Genomic DNA, 24,974 nt, shown 5'->3' with positions numbered 1-24,974 from the left:
CTTTCATGTAAAGCTTCACCCCTTATTCAGGTTGTAAGTATTGAGAATAATCTGGTATGCAATACCTTACTTTGGTATTCTATAGCAATTTGCTGCTGCTCGGGTGGTAGAGCAGTGCTGAAGCAATCGTTGCAATAGTCTTTCAGTATGGCCCATTTTATTATTATTTGCTTTATTTAAGGAGGCTGCGTGCATCTTTGATATAAGAATTTGAAAATGCGCTTACTGTATCATATTCTCCAACCATGAAAAGCACATATTTTCAAGATGACTTTCACTCATATTACATTACGAAAAGATCCTGGACCGACCGGGAATCGAACCAGGACAACTTCAGCATGGCTTTGCTATTTGTTCGCCTTACTAGTGATTTTAGTATTTTATTTTTTTGCAAAAGTGAAGTGTTAAAGTGTTTTTTTTTTTCTCTCATGGACTCTAACCACTCGGTTAAGGAAGGCTTCCAGGTAAACAGATCATTTTGACTAAAGAATAACCTTTGAAAATGGCCTATTACTTTGTGCATGCTTAAACAAAAAAGCTCCGAAATTTTTGTTAGCCAAGCTTAGGTTTAGCATAAGCTAAGCTGCGTAGTTCAGTGCCTCTATTTATACACGGTCAATAACGGCGCAAGTCACGTTTTTGCAATCAAGTGGGATTAGGGGAAGGAATATTAGTGCGTAACCTTTGATATCTGAAGACCGTGTTTAACTCTGCATCTCCACAAAGGTTACTCGAAGGGATGTTTATTAGGGGGGAGGATCGTTGGGTCACAAGATCACTTTGATAAGTGATTAGACCATGATAAGCAATCATTTGTGAAACATAAACATGCTAGTAAATATAATATTTTTAGTAAATTCGAAAAAAAAATCAAATGGAAGAAAATTATTGCCGACACTTGGAGTGAAGAACCATTTAAAATTTGCTGAATAACTACATAAACGCAACATTCTGACCGTTGTCAGGACGGAAGCATGTGTTATCATATTTTTCTCATTTAAAAAAAGTAATGTCATCACATCTAACTCGTTCAAAAAAAAGAAAGAAAAAGCATAAATCGAGCTCATGAATTTCTAATCCATCCTTGACTAAGCAGCCACAAACTATTTTCAACTCCATCAATACCAAACGCACAAGCTGATGTACATATTTAATCACATCGAAGTCGCGCGCAAAACGAACTGTCTTCCTTGGGCTTCGCGAAAAACTCGATTTTTTAATTTTAGGTTTTTGTTAAAACAAATACGTTTTTATGATCAAATAAGAATTCTTAAATTATTCTAAACCACAAAGGTTATCACGATCACTTCTCTAAAAGTAGCCATTTATTTATTTATTTTTATTTCGAGTTTAATGAAAACAATAATTGAATGTATAATAAAATAGGCTTTTATATGGTTATTGGCGATTTATAAATGTAAATGCAGTTCAGTTCACTACAACTTCTCCATAGAACGTTTTCCAATAAAACCTATAGTTTCGGATGTAATACTTTACGAAAAAAAATGCATGCCAAAACGCCTTTTTTATTCTACCATAACAAAAACATGTGCAAAATTTACTGCAAATCGAAGATGGTCGAGTTCTGTGATTGACAGATTTGATATGGAATCCATCATACCAAAAGCTCAGACGGCATTCATCTATGGCAGGACCACCTTTTTCGGAAGAATCAGATGCCCGTCCAAATACAACGCTTCTATGTAAATGCAATGCCTACGCGAGAGGTTTGCTTTGCGGAAGAGAACCACGTGATTATTAGGTTGAAATCGAATTCAGGTTAACTTCTGTCATGGACGCCCCTGATGGTGTAGGGATAACGCGCCCTATCTAGTAAACAGGGAGTCATGAGTTCGATTCTCACCGAGAAGACGTGCAACTTTTTCACAAACTATACTACAATTTGTCCATTTTAACCAATTTCAAAGTAAATGCGGTTTTGGGGATTTTCCGCTAAATAAAATTGTTTTTTTTTATTTTCTTGGAACGATCATAACATTTTTGAGTCACTGAAAAATAAGAATCAACGAAGTTTGTAATATTTTCGTTACTAAAATAGTAGTTTTTGATGAATTGTAAAATTATTGTATTTGGCCATATAAAAGTAACAACAAAGGATTTAGTGATTTGAATATTAAATTATGTTTAAAGTAGAAAACTTAAGTGTATGTATCAAGCAGTAGTGCGTATTGATGTTATTGTGAAGGTTTTTCAAGCCCAGTGTTACTGATGTTTCCGATAATGGTGAACTTCGGTAAATGTATGAGTCCGAGTTCAGCTGGAGGAAGTGGCTTTGGATTGTGAATAGACGAACAAGAAGTCCAATGTACTGGAGTCCGGAGACATACACATCTCACGGTACAATGCATCAATAGCTCAAGGTTCCCAGAAACAGAAAATGTTGCCACCGAACCACCGAACAGCTACCATTGATTGCTTCAAGCGCAACATGTAATCGTTAGCGGTAAAAGCGAGATCCACGATCCAGGGGTACAAAAACATCAAACTTTGGTACACTACTGAATTCTGGTGAGATTGTTTTTAATACCCAATATTTAATTTTGATGAAATTGTACACATGGTCTCATATTTTGTTAAATATATCATGTATTCATATTCTTTATATTCCCAATTTATTTTTGTATCGACCTTATATACTATTATTTGTGATATAATGTTCAATATCCTGCACAAATAGGTTTAAATCTATGGAAAACTGTTTCGGATCTTGTATAGGGGAGAAGGGGCAAAATAACTCGTTGCAGAGAGCGAGCAAAGGCGCTTAAACCTAGGCTCTAGAGTAGAGGGTCTTGTCCCGGGAATCCCGGGACAAAAATCCCGGGAAATCCCGGGCTCTAAAAAATCTCGAATCCCGGGATATTTTCGAAAATCCCGGGATTTCCCGAAATTGCATGTTTAACTAGAAAATCTCGAAAACTTATTCATATAGACTCAAGTCAAAAAAGTGTACAAACTTACTTTATCGATCCTACGTGTTTCGCAGACGAAATTCTACACGTTTTGCTCTGAAATAACTCGATTATTCTCTTTTAGAACGTTTAATTTTCGGATTTACAAAACGACGAAAGTAAGATTTTCAACTTTCGCAACCTAACCACTACTTTCGCCGCCCCGCTGTATGGAGAGACAAAGTGACTTAACCACGAATCAAAACAAAACACTACTTGAGCCGATTTTACACTGGTAGAAAAACGTCGAAAGTAACTGTGTGAAACGGCTTATCATTTTGTTATAATTATTTTTGTTGGAAATAATATAAACTACCTAGTTTTTGAACGCGATCTGATTGTATGCAAAATTTGAGCGATGTACACGGCGAAAAAATGTTAAAAAGGTGATTCATTTTAAAACAGTTTTAGAAGACAGGTTATGATTCTTCTCAATTAGTTTTCTCAAAACCGTATGAAAGTTACTTACGTCGATTTGAAAAAGTAATCGAGAAATGCTGTTGTCTTTTTTATAAATAATGGCACAAAACAAGCAAAAACATGTCTTTTTGTGACTGGTTATGAAAACATATATTTCAGTTATTGCATTCAGCTTACTTTCTAAGAGTTTTTATTTAAGGCCACTTATGCTTAAACTTGTGTTTCTCTGGTATGTTAGTTACGTAGTTTTCAATAAACTATAACAGGTTTGTTCCATTTGTCAACAATTGGTTTGGTGGTTTATTTTTGTTTTATCTTCCTGTAACCGTTTCAATTTTCCCGGTGTACCTTGCACTTTTCCTGGTCTAACGTGGCTCTAACGTCTAACATTGCTGTTATGCCAATCATTTAAAAGTATGAAGATTCCATATGACACAACAATGAGAGTCAATTTTAAAAGATTTCCTGGTAAAATTTGAGAGTGATTGGTATTATCTACACTTATACCTTATACATCACGATTTATTTTTGTTTCAAATTAACTTCGATAGCAGATAGGTGAAATTTTGATGAATGAAATCTAAAATTGTATTGTTTTTTTTTTCTTAAAATAATTCAACTTTACGTTCAAAAATATGTTCGGGTATTATAAAACTACTCTATAAAATTAAACATTGCTTCAAAACCCGCTCTGACTGTTCTATAGTCATTTTGGAAGCATTTGATTTTTGTCCCGGGATCCCGGGAAATCCCGGGATTTTCAAAAATAAAATCCCGAATCCCGGGATTTTTTCGAGTCCGGGAAACAAGACCCTCTACTCTAGAGCCAGGAGAACAACAATGGAGTGTGCATTAACTTTCTTAGCAAGGCCACTCCCAACGATTTTAACTATAACCCTGAATTGGAACGGTTGATACGGTTGTCCCCGTTTCTTCCTTCCTTGAATTGTCAGTCGTCAGGCTTTTTTTAATTTTCTTCAACCCCAAAGTCTGCAAAGAAAGCCTGGCCATTTTAATTTTTGTATCATATCGCTGATATTATGCAAATATCAACACTCACAAGAAAATACCAGAATATATACTTTTATATAGTGGCTGTGCAAGCGTTTTGACTAGATTAGATTAGATACAAAAGTAACAACAATGGATCATTGAAGGTCACTCTTTCGGCACTCACCGCATCAAAACAGCGGCACCACCGTATATGGGATTTAACATTGTGACAAAATTGCTGTACTGTCAAACACACAAGACTGCGGTGGTGCCATCTGTGCTTTTAATAGCGGCCGTTTTGGTTATTTTAATGATCCATTGGGTATGGAGACTGCCAGCATGTTCAAAAATTCGATTAAATATTAAAACGGGAAACTTCAATCAAATGATGAGTGCTACAAAAGTTTAAGTCCTATTTTGCATTCTTCTCCTTATTCTTGGCATTTACGTCCTCACTGCGACAGTCAAGGAAATTTCCATTGCGAAAAGATCCTGGACCGACCGGGAATCGAACCCAGACACCTTCAGCATGACTTTGCTTTGTTGCCGCGGACTCTAACCACACGGCTAAGGAAGTTATTTTTGTTCCGCTGTGTTATTTAAAATTTTAGTACCGCTCTATCTCACATTCCGAACAAGACACATATTCCGAACAATCGACTTGGAACGATGATTTTTCAATTTGAAACTTCGAAACTTCTCATAGGATGTTAACATTTCACTGTAAAAATTTTAATGTTTGCATGTTTGTGGAAAGTGACATAAATTGTATGTCCTACGAGAAAAAATAAAATTAAAAAAATGTTGTAAGTATTTCCAAAACATGACAGAAGTCGACATGTTATACACATAATTGACAGGACGCATTTCGCACCAAATCGTATTCCGAGCTGACAGCACCCTCACAGATTTCAATAAAATTTTGTAGATGTGTAAACCTTGACCAAGTAAGCCACTTTGCATGCTTAGCTTTTTTCCAAAATTTATTTGGACTATCATTTCAAAAGAGGCAAACTTTTACACCCGATTTTTCTTTCAACATACATACATAATGCAATCGAAAAATAACAACTACTGAACTAAATATTGAAAAAACAAACTCATTTGTAGCCTACACTGAAAAAAGGCTTTTTAGAACTTAAAGCCGAATAAAAAAACGCCCATTATTTATTTCAATGAAATTTTGTCTCAAAATATGTAATTATGTTTACTACCAACCATCCATAAATTGCAAGATGGGCGCTTTAATGAAAAAATGCTTTTCGAACAAAAACTTTATATTGTCTTAAATATTTTTTTAGCGTATCATATTCAAACAAAATAAGTGAAAGTCACAATCATCTCAGAATTAAATGAAGCTCAATAAACGAGTCAATTTTGTCTCATCAGTTTACCTTAAAACATCAAAAATTCCTTATAAAAATGGTTCAATGAGATTTTTCAGTTTTTACTCGAAAAATTAGACATATATCTATAATTCATCCATACAACACTTTTTTGTAAGAGTTGCCATTTTTCGATTATTTTGAAAAATACGGGTAAAAGAGTTTAGTCCTTTTCAAATTATAGTTCAGCTAAATTTTGGAGAAACTAAGTTTGAAAGGTGGCTTACTAAGTCACGGTCTACACTAGACCTATTCATATTTTCAAAAATGTCTGGACACTCCTTAGTCAACCTATACTTTGATTTTTCATTGCGAAATGAATTTCTAGCCAAAATTTCACTCAATTTAGAGTAAATTTAGTTGTGCTTCAAATCAATTATGTATTTTTGGGCTATTTTTAAGCTTTAAAAAAATCATAATTACCGAACGAAACATCAAAATTTATCGGAAATACCTCTACATAGTAGTTTATCCAATTTTACGAACTTTTGCTGAACACGATTTTATGATTGGAGCAAGTTTTAACATCGTTTGGTTGAGGTTTGTATCTCGAGGTTCTTGAAAATCTCTTTTTTCGAGAAGTGTTTTCACTGAACAGCGTGCCTGCATGAAACATTCGGATTTTTAATTTCCAGACATGATGACAATGCATATCTAAAAGTCAATCCCGTTCAAAGATACCATTTATCTTACGAAAATAAATTGTAAAAAATTGGTTATTATAAAGCACATTTGTAAATCCACTGTGGGTGAGCCAAGAGCACCACCGTGAGCTTCAAAGAATACAAAAAATGAACACGTTAGCACTGCCTTTTCTCAGTCGATGATGATGATTGTTTTCAAATCGTTCTAAATGATCAGCGAAATGCGATCAAAACAATCATCACTCAGAAAAAAAAGCAATGCTAACTTGTTCAATTCGTTCGTTTCCGGTACATGTGTCATGCATGATTTAACTAACAACAGGTGGCGATGCGTTGCTCGATCTTCGGGCATTTATTGTAATTAATTGCCTTAAGCAACATTTAATCTGTTGATGGTCAATGAATTCTAAAATGTATTATGTTTGATTCCCGTTGACTAGGGCCTGAAAAAATAATGCCAATAGGTGTTTCATATACCATGTATATTGTGAAAACTCTAATTTCTGGATACTGCGGAATACAAATTTGGATCAAACAATGTTAAAACTCAATTTAATCTTATTAGCGTGTTCGACAAACTTTAACAGAATAAAATTAGCTTTCAAATAGTGGTAATAGCAAGTGGTTTTGATTTTCCATATGCTGGTTATGATTTTTTAAACCTTGAAATAAGTCCAAAATCACATTTTCAACTTGAAGCATATTGAAATCTTTATCAAATAAGCTGAAAATTTGACCAGACATTGCTCTTGGCATGAGAATTCCGAATACTGCTTGACCGGTAGATTTCCAGACATTTTTTAAAATATGAACAGGCCTAGTCTACACCTCCACAAAATTTCATTGAAATCTGAAAGAGTGCTGACAGCTTGGAAAACGATTTGGCGCGAATTGGGTCATTATTCTTTTCAGGATGAACCACTGCGACCAGTTTTCTTTGATCTTTTGTGGCATAGCTTAGAATGGGGCATAGGCTGACGCCTCACTTTTTGATTTAAAAAATGTTTTTTATCATAAAATTTCGCCAAAATGTTTGCATTCATGTATCGTGTGACAGCCGAAAATTCACTATCAGCGTTGTTTTATCATAAGGGCTTATCTGCATTCATCGATTTTTCTTCATCGTTGCTCTCTTTGCATTATTGCAGAGAACTAATTCTCTTTCGTGTTGTAGGATGAAGAGTCACTATTTCTTACTTTATTAACAAGAATTATTACAGATTTACCTAATTTAGCGTAGTTATTAGTGAAGGAAAGGATCGATATCGGGAAATCGCTCATGTTAGCTAGGCCCTCATGCAGTAACAGTGTAGAAATGTTTAATTTAAAATGCAGAGGAAAATTGTAGCACAAAAATAGTTTGCCTTAATTGTCTTGGCTTACATTGAAAAAGCGCCACATTACAACTATGGATATTTATATTACTGGAATAAATACCCCAGTGCCCATTGACCCCAACACTTCCATCCCTGCTCGGCATTACACAACTTCAGCAGAGCCATTTGAACCTGTTTATTATATTGTTGAATAATATGCACCGTCATGAACATTTTTGAACCAACACTTACATTTATAACAAGCCGAGTTGTTTGCAATCGGTTCTCGTTTTTGTAGTCGTTGTCGTCGGCATCTGTTGCTCGAATCAGCCCGACCCGGTAAATGTATGGCAGGGTTACCGTAAGCAAGCACAAGTTACTAGTAAGCACACTGCATCGTCACCATCTCCGGGTTTTGTTTGAGCAGGAAGCCAGAGTTGCGTCACCAGACTTTCTTCTTTTTGCGCCACAGGAACAATTCACTTGTTTGCTGGAAATTTTCTCTCTTCGTTTTTCCACTTTTCCTGGCTTCGGTGTGGAAAATACACCTGCTACCCTTGCATGAAGGGTTTTATTTGGTAACAGCACTGTATTTGCTCTTCATTACAGGATTCCAATTGAAAACACATTTGAGGTTTTTCGATTTTTTCACTGGTAATTCAAATTTTGTGAGCACGTTTGCAAAAATCATTCAGATGATTTTTTTTTTTCAGTGTAACTAAAGCTTTGATCCCAACACAGTTTTGATTTACGTAGCTTCTGAAAAATTAGATGACCACACTATAAACATATGCTTAAATCGAACTACGTAATTATTTTCGTTGCACTTGGATAGTAACTGCCTTGCAGTAAAGCCATACGCATAATATTCTTCACGCAATGCCACCTCAGCAACAGGATCTATTCAAAAATCAAAATCACTCAATTTTCGACATTTTTCGTCGCCGAAAACGCATAACAAAACAATTTTTCACAAAATCACCACTTCAGACCCCCTTTGGCACGTGTTCAAACTGAATTCGGACGTAATTTCACCGATTTTTCAAACCGGGAAATGCCACCATAACTGAAAATTACACAATATTTTCCGCCATTATGGTTCTCCTAACCTGGCATCACTCACACAGGCGCACGTGGAAATGTCGTTATGCCTACTACGATCGCATCCGACGCCATCAATCGGTCAGACGAGTGCCGATAGATTAGTATCACGTTCAAACGAAGAGAAAAAAATGTCAACATGAACCGAGAGCTCGGTGCAAAAGCTCGCAATCCAATCCACCCCGTGCTCCGTTTGTGGTGCAATTCATATTTTATTTGACGGTCACTGTTTTTTCGCTCTATTCCAGAAACGCTGCCACCGATGCACATCTTCTCTATGCACACTGACGCTCATGCAGTCGACGCAGGCCTTTTCCAGTTGAAGGGCCCAAACGCAATGGGGTGTAAGTGGCTTTCTAACAGTTTTTAAAGTAATTTTTCCGTTCAAAAGATAAAAAAAATAATTGATTCGTACAAAATTTCCTCGTATTTTTAGCTCCCGTACAATATGTATGAAATGAAAAATGTACTGTTCTCAAAACCAGATTTTTATCGCTTACATCCCTTTGCTTCTAACCTTCTCAGTTGGTAGTTAGTTAGTTAGTAAGTTAGTAGCTATCTCTACGCTACGGCTAGAATTCAATGTCTCGCACACCCGCAAAACTGCATTTTGCAATATGTATGCAACCGCTAGGCCGCACGCTGCAAAACAACCCGCCGCTGTTGTCGTTCGCCGCCCCCTCCCACAACCTCACCCCGCCCCCATCAGGCGCGCATTCTAATCGTAGCTTCGGGCCCTACTCTAAGCTTGCAAGTGTTAGATGCACTCGAACCCATTGCACTAGACCTTATTTGATCAATTTACTATTCTACGCTCTCGGATGTTATTCTCTTGACGTAGTGTATTGTGATCGGTGGTGTGCGCAGCCAATAGGTAAGGGGTAATATATAAAACTTAAATTACAAAAAAGAAATCCTTACACTTTATTCTAATGTTTAACGTTATGTATGACGTGATCTAGTTGAATCTTGAATATACAAGTAAAATGAAAAACCAAATTTAGTACTATACCATTAATTCCACTAGGGTTTGTATCCTTTGACAGATACGCGTATTTCGACCTCAACTGTAAGGCCGTCTCGACTCTAGTCTAGTACACGACACTGAAGACGGCTTTACAGTTAAGGTCGAAATATGCGTATCTGTCGAAGGATACAAACCCTAGTGGAATTAATGGTATAGTACTAAATTTGGTTTTTCATTTACTTAAAGGTACCGTAATTCGAGGTGTAGTTGATCAGTGGAGAGAAGTTGATCAATCTCGTACCCACATTATAAATTGCCAAGAGAGCTATGATCCGTTTTCAATTATCACAATTTCTGAGATATCGCATTACTTGATAGCTGCTCTTGATGTTTCTAAATTCGGTTCACCGTTCAAGATAGTTATATCATGAGAAAAAAAGATTTTTTGGGAATTTTCGATGAACTGTTGAAGGGTTCTACTCCAAATATTCGACTATTGCCAAAGGTATATAAAAACACCATTTAAATTAACTGTTTCATACATTCCATATATTATGTTCACCCACTTTTGAATTTGCATCGTGAATAAAAATTCATTTTGAGAGAAAAAAATGTTCTTTTTGTGAGTGCTTTGCTAATTTCAAAGAAAATTGCATACTTTTAGGAGTTCCATGTGATGTATTCTGCAATTCACAACATTCAATTTCAAAATTGCCGGGATTTTTTTGCTTGCTCTTGGGCAGTGCGTCAAGAAAGCCCGAGCAGTCGTCAGTTTTTTCCCCCACGGGTCGCGCGCTGTTTTTCTCTGAGTGCTTTTATATAGCCGAGCAAACGAATGAAGCTGAAAGTGGATTGTTGCTGCTCAAGGATGACGGATCAATTGGTGAGCTCGTTTCATGCTACTATTTCTAATATATAAAATATGTATGACTGCACCTTTGAACGTTACAACGGTGAGATGTATCTATGATTTTTCAACAAACTTTGAATGGTTCGTCACTGGGAGTGTCGACATAAACTCTGATTCATAAATTATTTACGTTTAATTTTTTTTTCAAAACTCCTTTTTCTTTTTACCTTTGTTTTTGTAATTAAAAAAAAAACTTTGAATGGTTCGACACTGCAAGTGTAGACTTGCGAAAGGTTCACTTTATTCAACATACTTTGAAAGGTTCGTCACTTCAAGTGCCGGCATAATTTTTCTCTACATAGATATTATTTATATCAAATGAAAATATTATATTTACATATAAGCATGTTTATATCTCACCAATAATTATTTATCATGGTGAATCCTGTGACCCAACGATCCTCCCCATTAACAAACATCCCTCCCAGTAACCTTTGTGGAGATGCAGAGGTAAACATGGTCTCCAAATAGCAAAGGTTACACACTAACATTCCTTCCCCCAATCCCACCTGACTGCAAGGAAGTGGCCGGCGCCGTTATTGACCATGTATAAATAGAGGCACTGAATTATGCACACTGAAGAAGATTATGGCCAATCCCAGCCGAACTTCTGGTTGATTCTTTGTGTATTTTCACTGACTTCGGTCAATCACGGAATAGCAACCATTGATATGTGTAGTCAGTCTAAGCTAAGCTAAGCTAAGCTAAGTATAGTTCCATGAGTCGATATCGAGTAATGGAACCCCGACTTATGGTGGATTGACTGTACACAGTTGTTGGAGCATAAATTGTTCCGTAGTTTTCATATTTTACTCATTGGCGTAGCTAGGGGGGCCTGGAAAATTCTTGTTTTCAAAAGCATGTCGGTCGCAATAATCAGATTTTCTGATCTCACTAGAATTTTGAAAAAGTCAGATAATGCATTAAAATTTCTTTTAATCATTACTCCTGGAAGGACCTCTTCTACATACTAAATATTCATTCCAGTTGTCAATTTAAAGTATACTCCGCTTGTTCATAATTAATTTGAATTTTCAGGAACTACTAAGGATTTCTCCAAAAAATATTACAAACAAATCTAGGAGTGTCACCAAAAATGTCTTCAAGATCACCAAGCAAGGATTCATTCAACGAATTCTTCAGAGAGTTCGCCAACAGTTTTTCCAACTTTGCTCTTAAAGTTCTTCTACAGTTTCTCTACAGTATTGTTCGAAACTATGGCAGCAAAAATTATCCGAAATTTCTGCATAAAAATTGAATGATTCTTCCAGCTGTTACTCTAAGAATTCTTCGTAATATTTCACAAGAATTTCATGAGCAATCAAAAAGAATCCAATTGGAAAAAATACTATTCATAATTTCTCAGAAAAGTTCTCCACAGATCTATCTGCGTTTTTCATAGATAATTATTTCTTAGTTTTTTTTTAAATCAAGAAGGAACATCCCGCATCCCTAAAAACCCTCGAATTTTTTTTCAGAAATGCCTAACAAAGAAATGTTTAAGAAATTTTAATATTCCTTCAAAGTTCCTAGCAAAATACGTACAACTATTGATTCAAAATCTCTTCCGCGAAAATAATCTTATATTTTCCGAGTAATTTGTTCAGGAATTTCTTAGAGAATTATGTTATTATTTCTCTAAGATCGTTTCAAAAAAAAAATACCAGAGATCTAATTATTTTGCCGAAAATTTTCTTTAAACCGCACTAACGATTTTTTTTGGGAAGTTTTTAAAGAAATTGTTCATCAGATTTACTAAGATTTTGCAATTTATTCTTGAGCTTCTCAAAAAATGTTTATTCATTCAAGAAGTTCCATCAAGTATTCTTTTAGTTCTAGAAATAACTGTCATTTTTTCTGAATGGTTATCTAATGATTCTTCCATAAATAACGTTATAAAATTATCCACTCCACATTATTTGGTTCATAAACTACTCCAGGAATAGCTCAATATTTTTAGGGATTGCTTTACAATTTTCTCTACGAATCACTCCATATCGGGTTTCTAGAGAAACACATACAGAAAAGATTTGAAAGAAGTTTGTTGGTAATTTTTTGAATAATTGTAGCTTTAAATATACCGTTTTGTCTCAAATTTCGAACACTCGGTATTTGTATGGCGATATGGTTGAAATGTTTTACTGAAATATGTCATTACATCACCAGGAAACGGCAGTCAATTGCAATTCAATTTTAAAGTAGAACTAGTTCAAATGAAATTATTTGCTAAATGGTTCATTTGAATACGGTTTATTCGTGCTGTACGAAATTTGAATCAAGGTGTTCGGAACATAAGACAGAACAATCACAGTTTTCGGCATTTGAATCAAAAGTTTAAATGAACAATTTTAACAGTAAACAACTCTCAGTAAACAGTAAACAACTCTCAGTTAGACTATGCGTAGAAATCAAAATTTTCACAAATATCAGCTAATTTATGTCTATCAGCATTTGAAGTCACTGTTGGCCTTAAGTGTTCGGAATTTGAGTCAAAACGGTAATTCGGAAAAATTTACTAAATTCTTATCGTAAAATTTAATTTCTAAAACTTGTTGGCAATATACCTCACAAAAAAGCTTAAGTATTTCTTGTAGGATTTACTAGAAAAAATCTTGTTCTGTTTAGTTGTTAAAACGGATGGAATTTTTACTGAAAGTATTTGTAACTAATATCTTAGATAATATATTATATGAACTCCGAAACTTCATTATACTATGGTAAACATATTGATGTAGAACCAATTTTTCCTACATTTAAAAATCCAAACAAACTTTTTTGAATGGTCTTTTATCGACAGTATTGTAGAAGTTTAGTGCGAAAGCATTGCCTGTATGTTTTAAGAACATTACGGAATAAGTATTGTGGTTAAATTCGTAATGTATGATTTTAATAAATTAAAATCTCAGGGGAAATTTTTGCACTACTTTGAAAATTTGTTGAGGAATTTCTGATAGACTTTTAGAAATCAGGAAACACACGTATAAGAATTCTGCCATTTTTCGAAACTCCTATAATTTTCCTATTTTTAAACTCAGGGAAACAACAAAATGTTGAAGCAGGTAGAATAATAGATGGGCAATGATACAATGAATGATAAGTTATTATTTATAATCTTTTCTTTAGAGGTAAATTGCAGGGTAGTTAGAACTTCTTTAAAGAATTTACAAATAAAACAAATCTATCAAGAAGCTCCATCAGAAACTTTTTTGGAATTTATCCTTGTCATCTATCATTCTTTACTTTTGGTTCTCTGGGATTGGGGATATGAAGCAAAATTTCTAGAAAAAGAAAACATAGAAGAACTTTTGACGCAATTTGTGATGTATTTTGGAAATATTTATTAAGGACTCTAGATGAACTTCTCGAAATTTGTAATTAAATTTTTGGAAGAACTATTTGAAGGAATTCACGGAAGAAGTTATAGTAAAAAGTGAGCGTCATTTTTAGGTAAATTCAAGAACATATTCAGGAATCAATTTGTTAATAAAAAGTAGACAGAATAAATTTATGTCCACCAGGAGGAATTCACTTTGAAAGTATGATCAAGTCCCACAATATTATTTGACTAATTTCCAAGAGATTTGCAAAAGTTCTGAAGTCGCCCTTCAATATTCTATCTTTTCAATTATTTTTTCGAGCATTATTCGGGTTGATTAATGTACGGATTTATTTAGTGAATTCTCATGAGGAAATTATCATCACTGGACAGTGAATATGCTGAAACAGCATTATTTGAATTATTCAGAAAAAAAACGAATTTTGGGAATCAAATTTCCAGTATATTGACAGTTTTTTGTACCACGGTATTTTTTGCAAGACGTCGAAAAACCGCATATAACAAATATAACAAATTTATTATCTTTATCAACGAGGCTGCAACGAGGCTTGCTCATCTCGGTCGCATACAAACAAGTTCTATCAGTAACCATTCGATCGACAGTTGGACGGTTAAGCTTTCGGTTGTAGCGCGATTCACCAAAGCCAGAACCGCCACGCTGATGTTGTGTGAGACAGGCTAGGTTTTCTCATAGTTGTACAACATAGAATGACGTTACTACTGAAGAGATTCCAATGTCAACAACAAGAGTCATGTACATAGATTCATAAGATTTTGCTTCATGTTAAATTGTTTTTTTTTCATCTTTTATATTTTTTTGTCATCAAAATTTCTGGGGGGGGGCCTGGATGACTCTGGAGGGGGCCAGGCCCCCCTGGCCCCCCCTGTTCCTACGCCAATGATTTTACTTAGGTTTTTAGATTTCTGAACTGTGACGTCTAAATCTTCATTAGGGACTGTTATAGATTTCTTACAAATCATACAAATTATCTTTGATTTCATATGGGGTCTTTGATGGGGGGGAGGGGGTGGGGTGTTGAAAAACTTGTAAAAGTCTCCTCAAGCAACCAAAAGTTCAGATATTACTTTATAATCGACTTGGTTCCGTGGAAACAAGAACGTATGTATGTCAAGGATACTTGATTCTCCAAGAACCATCCAATTATAATTAAAAAAAAACAGAAAGTTCAGATAAATTTAAACAGAACATCAATCGATCTTCCAAAACAAAGTTTGTTTAAAGTACAAACCGAACTTATCGTGAACTTCTTTGTAACATGAGGGAAAATTAATAAAACTTGTTGATAAATAGGTTTGTAGCATTCGCTAGTCTTCCATTCTACTATTATTTAATGCTCATCGAAAAATTTAATTATTTCCTGACTTCTTGGTCGCAACTGTCCGGAAATAACATTATGTATATTCTAGACAACATCCGTACCTTTTTCGTTCGGCTGAGGATTTGGAGAGCTGCCTCACCACAAGTTCGACACATTCACAAAAAAAAACTACTACTCCACTGATATTCACTTTTTGACGTTGGATAACGTCTTACGGCAACATATGGGGGTACAATTCAGAAAAACGAAAAATTGAGCATGTAACGAAAAATGGTCAGGTTTTGACCGCTAATAACTCAGTCATTTATCGATAGATTTTCAATGTTTATCCATGAATCGATTGGAAATTTATCTACGCGTCGATCCAAATGGAGGACACTATTGATTATTAGCAACAAACTATTGAAATATCGTAAAATGTTGACCCCTTTCTTATCTAACCAATCACGTTCAAGCACATTTTTCGGTTCCGCTTCCCACTATAAAAGCGCACCGCACCCTGCTTCTTCCCTCATTCTTCTTTTTGCCGTCCGACTGTGAACACGGTCGGCGAGCAAATTTCGAGAGTCATTCGCGTCCTCAGTTCAGTTTTCAATAGGACGCGAATACAACACGTATTAGAACCGAAGAACCACGCATTTCGGAGCCGCAGCAACTGAAGCCGCTCATTTGAGTGCACCAGCCAGCATAATCGTTTTCGGCCAGAAATCGTCGCTACCAGCCAGTGCTCCGCTGTCATTGCCATGCGGGAGGCTAGCGCGGTCATTCTGGTTCATTAGATCGAGCGGCACAGCCGTCACCGTCCGTGTAATATTCCCTAATTTGTACGAGATGGCTGAAGAAAATCGACCAAAGCCGCTTGTTGAAGCGCACATCGTCATCTGCACCGCAAATCTCATCGGGCGAGGCAGATTGAAACCAGTGCGCCGTCCGTGTTACGCAAATTCAACAACTCAATCGGCCCTTTTGAGAGCCAACAAATGTGTTTTAAAGAGTTATTTGTATAATATTCCCTAATGTGTTTACCACACACTTGCTATAATCTCTTAATTCATCTCATAGCATCATACAATAATTGATTTATTACGAATAATTGACGATACGGAATATGGAATCGCAGATCGGTCTTAAGGTGACACGGGAGACCGTGTTATTTTCCCTATCTTTTGTCTCACTCTAACAATTATCATCATAACTTTGCAGAAGCAAATCTCTAGTTTAGGTGAACCGATTAAACTGAAAATTTAATGGATTGTGCACTACATATATATAATGCTAGTGATACATTTTTCGCATCGATATATTGAGTGGTACTTGAGATAATTTTTTCAAATGGAGAGGATGATTAAAACACCGTCCCGTGACCTTAATCAAGAAGTCCTGATCGATTTCACCGCCAGCAACAACGATTGCTGTGGCGCACAAGATTCGAAAACTCTGCACCTGTTATGATGTGGAGCTTGGCTTGTCAGATGATTATGGTGATATTTGCGCTGCCGAGATCACTCTAATGAATTGTCGGCCACTACTGGTTTGCCTCTACATTTCTCCGGATACCACAATGAAGCAGAAGAAGTTCTTTATGGCGCGGAACTTCTTAGAGTATCAAATGGAGACCATGCCAATCATCGTGACAGGTAACTTCAACATCGATTTGAGCAAAGAGGAGTACACAGAGTTAGCGGACTTCATGGACAAGAGCCTCAACCTCAAACTGGCTTCGGAATCCACTAAAGCAACTAATCTTAGTGGATCATGAATGGACCTAACGTTCAACCGGTATATTTGTTTGGAGAGCAAAAGTTACCGCTCATGCATCATCTTCCATCGACCGGTTCTATCGGTGTTGAAGTGTTAACCGAACCAACCAAATAATAACACTCAATGTCCATAATAGATCAGAATTGACATGCAACAAATAATTTGAAAATTGATTAGATTTTTTGTCAGTACCTAGAAATCTTCCATAAGTTCGTGACGGTCCTAAATCAGGAAATAGAAGAAGCTAACGTTATCCAACGTCAACTTGGCGGTCGTATCTCGGAAACAACCTCTTACTTTTAATATATGAATCAATATGTAGAGTAAGGTGGGGCAAAAGTTCCACCTTAGTGGTATAATCGAAGTTTTCAGAAAAACAATAGCAGTTGAAACAAAATAAATACCATACAGCAAACCTTCAACATATTGGCTATAATTTTGCTGAACAAACTTGTGTCAGAATGTTTACCAATTTTTAGTTATAACATTTTCAAAAATGATTGTCTTAAACGAACTTTTGCCCCACAGGTGTTGAGATATACCGATTTTAAACTGTGGTTTGTTCGGACCGTATATAGTGCGTTCATTATTATGCGACTTCCATGTACATTTGTTGATTTTACCGTATTGTAAAGGGCAATACTGTAAATAAAAACTGTCAAGTATTGCTCTTAAGAAGATTCTTGAGGAATACATTTTGGTTTGATGTCGATAGATATCTTTGTTGCAAAATGATAGCATATAAATCACAACTGTTGTACAAAGTACAACAGCGCGACAGCCCGAAGGTTAAGTTCGGTTTAGTTTGAAATGAACTCTTAGGAGAGCTTCAAGTTCAGAATACGTTCCTATGGGAATAGATTTAGCCTCGATTCATGAAATCGCCATATCGAGTAGAAGTATGTGGTATTTCAGTACACGTACATACAGCCGTGGTATGCACTCTGGTTTCAATGCGAGGAACTCGAGTTCGAGTCTCGACGTAAGTATCACAACAAATATATGCAACCTAAAAAAAAAACAAATATGCCAACAATTCATAATCCTCTACCAACTAAACAAGCAATGGGCTGCCACGAAAGTTGAATATTTGTATTTTTTTTGTCAGTTTATCGCAGTTTATTTTTTGGCTTAACAACGTTCCTTTCAGTGGCACAAGCGAACCTTTTGTGAACTGAAGTTCGGTTAATTATTTGAAAAGTGAACTGCATAGAAGGGTGTTCATAGTCTTTCAAATAGCTGATTAAGCCAAAATATACCATTATATCCGTACTGTTAATTGCTTGGGTTCTATGGGACGCTGCTCCTCACTTTACGTCCACCGCAATGTTTCAGCTGTTGTCCTATCGATTGTAGTCAAATTCGATAGGTAGGGGAAGTAATGGTAAAATGAGCCAGAGGTTATAAAATGCACATTTTACAGATTACAGAGGATGACCAAACTTCAGTCACGCACGAACATTTCAGAGCATAAATTATAGCGACCATGCTCACCCGTGGAACAGAAAACATCAAAGTAGATTTGAATATTGTACCTATTAGTTCCATCCTAATTGCTAACTTTTCACATATACTACCACTTGTAGTCTATTTTCAGTGTCAATTATTCGCATAGTTGATTGACACTGAAGAAGACTACAAGTTTTAGTCGAAATACGCATATCTGTCAAAAGATATGGAATTAGTACGCAATTCAAAACTACAATACTCAAATGTATTTTTTGGTTTCTCTTTATTAAAATTCTGCTCAGAGAATTCGAATACAGTTTTGTCGCAAATTCTAAATATGACTCATATTCCAAACAATTATGATTTTAAGGATTAAAACAAATATTTATTTAAGATGAACCAGCTAGCCCTAAGCTAAAAGAATTAAAAGAAAAACTTTCTAACAGGGTTGGAAAAAAATCTGAAATTCACTCTACAGTAGTCAAACAAAGCCAATCACAGTCAGCGAAGCCAGTGAAACTCACGTCCATCGCTGCTGTAGGCTTAAAGCCTTGAAAATTGCAAAACACCCGTTTCTAAGGGCAACCCAAAATTACTGTAGAAAAATGTTCTATTTCCCGCATTTAGAGCCTTCAATGACACTACTGATTTAGAGAAAATCATGTACCCAATATAGGCTACTTGATGAGATTCACGATTTTAATCTGCTGTAGTGAGAGAGCCACGTGATTTTCGCGAAATTCAAGCCTACTACTATTACCATTCCCAGCACTGCTTTCTAATATGGAGGACTTGAATTGTATAAGAATTGTTTATCATGTGAAGATATTTCAAAGCTTTTATTTAAAAATCACTATAAAAAGTCGAGTATTCGGAACATAAGTCATGTTCGGAATTTGAGACAAAACGGTACGTAAAAGAGTTAAAATGATTTCTGCACGAAAACCTTTGGAAGTACAATTAACACCTATCTATAATATCCCGCTCCTGGTTAACTTTTCCTAGTACAATGTTTTGAAGGTAAAATGTTGAGGTAAAATTTACCTAGCAAGCCGGAGCTAAAATGCCTTTAATTCAATAGATATCTTCTGCGAAACGTTAGTTGCGAATCTTTGCCCGCATTACTTCAGTACTAAAATAGACCTTATAGTGATACGGATATTGAGAGTATTTCGTTAGGCCGAATGCAGTTAGGCTGAAAAGATTGTTAGGCCGAAACAACATTTGACTATTAAAGAAGAAAAATATATGCTACTGTATTTAATGGCTTACAGATTCAATCAGTGTCCTTTATTCTTTTAAACAAAGGATGTTTTTTTTCCAGACTGTTAAAAATAATTAAGATTATGCGTCATGTAAATTTCATTAATGCAAACAAGAAGTCATGTAAATTAATGTTTGGGAATTAATGGACTTAAACATTCAATAGTATAATTTTATCTCGAATTCCGAACATGACTAATATTCCGTACATAAGGCATTTAATTGTCATACTTCAAATAAATCACTAATATTTTCACAGGTTGATCATTTAAGGGGCAAGTTGAAACGGCTAGGCCAAAGTGAAACAGCACATTTTCATGGTGTTATACAAACTTATTGAATAAATTTACTTCTTGACCAACTACTTCTCAGTTCAAACTATTTTTTATAAATTGAGCATATTTGTAGTTCACTGCCAAAATTTCATGCCGATCGCTCATATGGAAACAAAGTTACAGCATGCCAAAGTTGAGCATTTTGTATGAAAATCGGCTTTCACTACTATTATTTTGAACACAACTGTATATTGATACGGATATTACAAGAAAATACGCGTAATACGCCAGCCAAATAGTTGTAGGTATCAAATCTCGCATTTCGCCCTAAAAGCCATCGGTAATCAAGTGTGTAGTAGGGCGATTCAAAATTTAAAAATGTTTGAAAATCCAATCTCCCGTATGTTCCTCATCATTCTTCCCATAAAAATAGTGTTCTGTGAAATTTTCAGCTTTTTAGGTGGTGATTTAAATGTGGCCCAAAGACAATGCAGGTTTACATGGAAACTACGATGGAGAAATTTTGAGAAATATTCCAAACACGCTAGTACTGTAATGTAAGTACAAATTTATTATCCCATAGTGAAAACTCATTCTTCAAACCATAATAAAGAAATTTGCTGAAGAGAGAAATTGAATCCAACGAATAGAAGAAGAGATAGATATTCATGAATTTCTTTGCTATTCTTCTTCTTCTTTCTGGCGTTACGTCTCCACTGGGACAGAGCAAGCTTCTCAGCTTAGTGTTCTTATGAGCACTTCCACAGTTATTAACTGAGAGCTCACTATGCCAATGACCATTTTTGCATGCGTATATCGTGTGGCAGGTACGAAGATACTCTATGCCCTGGGAAGTCGAGAAAATTTCCAACCCGAAAAGATCCTCGGATTCGAGCCCACGACCCACAGCTTGGTCTTGCTGAAAAGCTGCGCGTTTATCGCTACGGCTATCTGGGCCCCTGTTTGCTATTATTTAGCCTAATATATTACAGCCCTGCAAACATCTACAAAAATCCCAAACAAAATTAGCTCAAAAGGGATTTCTTTCTTCAGCAGCATCCTTCATTAAGGTTTGAAGAGTGAGTTTTCAATATGGGAAGATAAGTTTTTACTCACATAACAGTACTAGCGTGTTTGGAACATTTCTCAAAATTTCTCCATAATAGTTTCAATATAAACCTACATTTGCCTTTAAATCACTACCTAGAAAGCTGAAAATTTCACAAAACACTATTTTTAAGGTAAGGGGCATATGGGAGTTTGGATTTTCAAACATTTTTAAATTTTGAACCGCCCTAGTGTGTAGCTTAAGGTTACTGAACAACCGAATTGATTTACATGTTATTCAAACATGCTATGATAAAGAAAAAATTCTCATCTATCTCCCAGTGGTGATAGTTTTTATTTCGGGCTATTAAAAACAACGAGCTACACACTTGGTAACCAATGACAAGATCATAAGTTATGCGAGAAATAGACTATTGAACAAGGAGAAAAGTGTTATAGCCCCGTCCACAAATTACGCAACGCAGGAAGGGGGAAGGGGATTTAATAAAGCTTTACGGCTCAAACAATAATTAGACATTTTTCATACAAGCGTTATCAAGGTTGAATAAACATTCAATTTTAACGTTACGTAATGAATGGACAATGCCTATGTACATTCTGCATGATTTACGATTATGAACGACATTTCCCGAAACGGTTTGTTATAATCCGTTTTTCGATAATGCACGATAATTTTCACAATTAGCAATATTATCAGTATTCCAACACGATCACTTTGTACCACTGTCATTAAAATTGTCATGACCGATCTACTTGAAAACTCCGTCGAAACCGTTATGCCGCATAACTTATGCGAGAAAAACCACGTCATTTCACAGTCTTCGTTGACGCTCTTGGTAACGCACTTTTTCCATCTACTTTGACTTTTTTTTTCCTTTCTTTCTTTGCAACGGGCTCTCCAACTCCTACGCAATGGTTCTACTGTTCCTCTAAAGCACAGCAGGTACAATCCACGTAGAGGGAAAACTGCTGGCAAATGCTTTTGAGTGGTTTCTTTCAAAAATAAAAAAAACACCGCATCGGTTGTTTCACAGTGGAAGGAAAACTGAAGTAAAGGCAACAGTAAAAAAGAGAATGTTCTTGAGGGACTTCGAGAAACCATCAACGATTTTTACATAAAAATGAAATTTTAATACTAGGCACAGCATTGAACCAATTATTGAACTGAACTGAATTTGAATCAGAGTTTTGAATGCCAACTGCATGCACAGACTATGATTACCGTTAAATGCAACTCTATGATAAATTCATATCGAGTAAGGACCGACGCCGACCGAGTCGAGGAAAATGCTTCCGAACGCGACCATTTCCGAATGGTAACTGCCTGTGATGGACTCGCTAACTGGCTGTGCGAAACACGGTGAATGGGTGAAATGCTGTACGATAGGTGCCACTCACCGTCAGACCACCCAACACAACCACCCCATCACGGGGTAGGAGGAGGAAGTCCTGCAGAAGTGGGAGGTTCACAATTGTTGCTTTCTCTTGGAGATTCGTTTACCTGCGAGGATGCAATACAGTTGGGTCCGGTGTTGCACGACATTTGGCGGCGCGATAGGCATCCAAGTTATGAGAATACCGGAGTTCCAGCAACTGAATTCCAAGAAGAATCGGATTACTTCACTTATGTAATCGTAATTCTCATTACAATTTTCATACAGGGGAATTAAGGGCATAACGGACACATTGAACAAATGCTTATTTTAGCTTAGCTTACTTAGCTCAGAGTAACTACACATAGTTACACTCAGGCAAATGGACTATCGATAAACATAGGAACCCCTTATGAAAATTCGCCACAAGAAATCGGGTTGAAATTCATAAATTTGCCTTATAAAACCAGAATTTGAAAACAAAAAACGTTTACGCGGCAAACTGGAATCGAACCAAGAACCTTGCGATCGATAGGCCCGAGTGTACACCACGCGCCTATCGACGCCTTGATGAGGAGTGATGCTAAAACGATACATAAAGCGTTCGTATTGCAATAATCGTTCCACCTTTCATAAGGCAAAATGTTTGAAATTCGATAGTCCAGTTCGCTGCCAAGGGTGGTACTGGCGGCTCTTTACTGCTACCCCAACGTTGTCGCCGGTTCTAAAAAGTATACAACCATACAAAATTACGACCAAACAATGGTTAAGACGTAATCAATTTTCTTGAAAACATCCATTTTGGGAATTCATCAGAATTTGCAGATTAAATTGCCAATAGCACACTGCAGTAGCTAATAACTGCTTACAAACAATATCTTTCATGCGCATTGATTACCTTAATTTTCCAAATAATAATTTTTACTTCTCCGCGTGAAGCCTTAAAACTGGTTCTGGACTTAGGTCGGCGGCTTTTCAATTTTACTCCCAGTTGACAGCCGCTCTCCACCCGTGTTCGCTGCGTGTACTATTCCGTGATTGACCGACGTCAGTGAATATGCACAAAGAATCAACTAGAAGTTCGGCTAGGATTGGCCCTACAGGGTGTCCCAGAAAGTATGGGCACGACTTTACCATACTGCCATTCCGAGACTAACATAGATAAAAATCTGATTCTCACACATATTATTCTTTTACTTATCAAGAGCAAAATTTGAATTTTGAGCGATTTTTTTTTCGCTACCTGTCTGTTGGTGGTGTTACATTTCTGGAAGCTCTTCTTATCAGTTCTACTCAAATCGCGTTATTTATGAGCGACTTAGTTGTACGAAATTTGTGCTGGGTCATGTAGTACGTACAATAAAAATTTGAAAAAATATATTTATCATTGCCTATACGATAAATGATCAGACTAACACATAATTTATTGGAAATTATCAACTCAAGTATATGAAATGTGAATAAAAACTAAAAATCCGACTTCAACAGTGGTCGATGTTTGAAAAGGTTAAAACCACGTCCGTGTATATCCAATACAACATGTAAAAACCTTTTTTTTGTTGTCTGTCCAAAAGTATAAATGTTTCACATAAGTAAATTAGAAATGATTTTTTTTTATATTGAAAATACCTGAAAAACTATGATTTCGTGAAGTTATCGTATGTGATGAGAAAAACTTGCGATTTTAACCTTTCGGTCGTCGCGCGAATTTTTGTAACGCGAGTAGTCGCGCGTTGTACTTTGTACAACACCCTTGGTTTTGCGAATATCCCAGGATTCTGACCACTTAGAAAGATGACGTCTTCGGCAAAATAGTTCAGTAGCTCAATGGCTATCATTGTTTTAGCCAAGAAATTCGGGATTTTGCCACTAGGCGGCGCTAGTGAGTATGAAACTTGTATTTCGCAGATCTCAGGATCCTGAACATTTAGAAAGGTGGCGTCTTCGGCAAAGTTGTTTGATAACTCAAGTACTATCATAGTTTGAGCTAGTTAATTCAAAATTTTGCCACTAGGCGGCGCTGGTGAGCATAAAACATTTGTTTCGCAAATACCTCAGGAGTCTGATTACTTAGAAACTGGCGTCTTCTGCAAATTCTTTCTTTGTTTAATCCTTAAAATTCGAGATTTTGTAAAATAATGATAGCCCCTGAGCTTCTGAACAACTTTTCCGAAGGTGCCTGTCCAAAAATTCAAGATCCTGCAGTATATACAAAACACAAATTTCATGCTCATTAGCGCTACCTGGTGGCAGAATATCCTATTTATTGGCTCAAATAATGCCCTTGAGCTACTGAACAACTTTTCCGAAGACGCCATCTTTCTAAGTGGTCAGGCTTCTGAGATATCTGCAAACAGAAGTTTCATGCTCACTAGCGCCGCCTAGTGGCAAAAATTTGAATCA

The 24,974-nt window shown here is 36.1% G+C and overlaps 1 protein-coding gene across 1 annotated transcript in view; it reads right to left on the bottom strand.

Moving 5' to 3' along the window:
* Positions 1–9,121, bottom strand: part of LOC5576514 (circadian locomoter output cycles protein kaput) — a 31,999-nt gene extending 22,878 nt beyond the window's left edge. The window contains exons 1-2 of the mRNA XM_021839839.1: positions 8,588–9,121; positions 7,980–8,486 (exon numbers count right to left, since the gene is read on the bottom strand). The gene's annotated coding sequence lies outside the window, so the exon portion shown is untranslated. The remainder of the gene's footprint in view (positions 1–7,979; positions 8,487–8,587) is intronic.
* Between the last annotated feature and the right edge of the window lie 15,853 nt (positions 9,122–24,974).

The sequence above is a fragment of the Aedes aegypti genome, chromosome 2 (genome assembly GCF_002204515.2).
Source record: "Aedes aegypti strain LVP_AGWG chromosome 2, AaegL5.0 Primary Assembly, whole genome shotgun sequence".
NCBI lineage: Eukaryota > Metazoa > Arthropoda > Insecta > Diptera > Culicidae > Aedes > Aedes aegypti.
Note: the sequence above shows the minus strand (reverse complement) of the source record. Positions and strands in the feature narration are given on the sequence as shown.